This window comes from Mus pahari, chromosome 12 (assembly GCF_900095145.1).
Source record: "Mus pahari chromosome 12, PAHARI_EIJ_v1.1, whole genome shotgun sequence".
NCBI lineage: Eukaryota > Metazoa > Chordata > Mammalia > Rodentia > Muridae > Mus > Mus pahari.
The window spans coordinates 54,187,024-54,189,335 of NC_034601.1; the positions used below are offsets into that span (position 1 = coordinate 54,187,024).

The 2,312-nt window shown below is 32.3% G+C and overlaps 1 non-coding gene across 1 annotated transcript; it reads left to right on the top strand.

The window, feature by feature from the left end:
- The first annotated feature begins 1,983 nt into the window (after positions 1 to 1,983).
- LOC115065156 lies at positions 1,984 to 2,062 on the top strand. The gene has a single exon (XR_003844951.1). It is a non-coding gene; the product is annotated as a small nucleolar RNA SNORD19B (small nucleolar RNA).
- The last annotated feature ends 250 nt before the right edge of the window (positions 2,063 to 2,312 follow it).

A 2,312-nucleotide genomic window follows, 5' to 3' on the forward strand; every position in this document is an offset into this window, starting at 1 on the left:
TTCTTTGAAAATACATTATGATACCATTATGCTATGCTTTCCTGGGCTTTTTAAAAGTGCATTAGGGATCTTTTATGTTCTACTTATGTTTTAAAAACCACTCTGTTTGCAAATACTGGTTTAAGTTAATGAGCTTGTTGTTTGGAAATTATTCTTCTAGATAAATAAAAGTCTTGAGTGACTTTTGAACTACTTGTTATTGGGGATAGGTTTTCTAAAAAAAATACAGTGTGGCATAGGTTCAACAGCATTTTCAATCCATTTTCAATGTGTGGTATAATATTTGGAGAGGTGACTTAAAGAGATTGAACATATTTTAAAATGTAGTTACTATTCATCTTCTTTGCCGACAGCTGAACTTTTGCTAAGATTCCTAAGAAATGTTGTTTTTTAAATTCATGAAGGAGAGAATGTACATAATTCACTCATCCAACAAAGCAGAAAATTAGAGTCCTCTGTATTGTAGATCAGCAGTCTAGATATTTCCTATTCCTGCACTATTTTTTTTCAGGTAATATCGATACAGAAAGGTATACCGTGTTACCTGAAATGTGACTGATTTAATATTCCTAATCAATGTCTTTCTGAAATTAATTTACTGTCAATAAAATTTTCTTTTTAGTTTTGGGAACAAAAATACAACCACAGTATTTCTCCATTTTTTATGCGCTATAGCTCCTTCCATTTATGTCGCCCTTGCTCATTATCAACTTCTTTGTAACAGGCTTCTTTTTCTTTGTATCATTATCTACCTACATACCTATCTATGTATCTATCAATGCAACTATTTGTCTGTTTATCATCTATCTATCTATCTATCTATCTATCTATCTATCTATCTATCTATCTATTCATCATCTATCTATCATCTATCCACATCTATCCATCATGTATCTATCTTTATAGACCATCTGGTATGTATGTATATATGTACGTATGTATGTATGTATGTATGTATGTATGTATGTATGTATGTATGTATGTTTGCGTCTATCCATCTATCAACCTATCATCTATCTACTGATCATCTACCTATCTATCTATCTATCTATCTATCTATCTATCTATCTGTCTATCTATCCATCATCTTCTTTCTTTCATTCTATCTATAATCTATCTATAATCTATTGATCTGTCTGTCTATATCTCAGTGAGAAACACCAATTATGTAGAAATAAGAAGAAAATAAGGAGATGAGAGGAAATGTTAACTTAGAGAATGATATTGGGTACAATGTATTTTATGGTCTTCCTTCAAAATAGCATAAGATTTTTGTCTTAAGTAAGCTTATGGATATTGGTTCACATACTCTTGATCAAGAACAAGAGCACTAGTGAGTCTTTGCATGGTTCCAAATGTCTTCAAATGTGGAGAAATGCTTACTTCCAAAGATGGCATGACAAAGCAGTGGTATATTTTTTCTAAGATGACTTGTATTATTAGGAATGTAATTTCCTTGTGATTATAGTACCATGGGCCTTGGTTTCTTGCTAATTATTGATTACCAAATTCCTTACTTAAGTATAAGCAACTGATCACTTAAACTGTTTAGGTGGGGTTTCTTCCCCTGAAGCTTTCTCCAAAAGTATTTTTTGTATAGAGACTTTGATTTTGGTTTGTTTTCTGTAGAGAGAGTCAAAAAATTGCATTATAAACCTGCTACCAGGTAGATAACGTTCTTTAAAAATATTGCTAATATTCTTTATTTGTTTGTGTCTGAAAATGAATGTGGTGGTTAGTGTAGGTAGGGAGAACAGAGACCAAATTGAATAATTTTGCACTTCCTTTCTATATAGGCGATCAATTTCAAGTTGTCAGGCTTGAAAGTAACCAGCTTTTCTCACTGGGTCAATTTGTGTCTCAAATATAGACTCTTAAATAATACACCATAACAAATTTGGGAAGCATCCTTTCTTCATTATTAACACAGTTTCTGGATTTAAGGAAACAGAAACTCTCACCAAACTTAGTTACGTAGAAGCATTAAAGCTAAATACTAGGAGTACACAAAATGTTGATTTGTGGAAAAAAAAATAAGATCCAACTCTGATTTCATCTAAAGATAAAAAGCAAGCAAGCAAACAAGCAAACAAACAAACAAACAAACAAACAAACTAAAACCAAAACCTAAAACATTAAACCAACAGAAGTTGGCATTACCTTAGCAATGGGCCACCACAATTCTAAAATCCAACAGCAAAGAAAGGATATCTTTCCCTCATTCATTAAATGGATGCTGAAATTAAGAACCTTCCACAAACAAAACCCTGCCTGATGACCAAGAGCAGTGGTGCAATTCAGGGGTTGCAGGA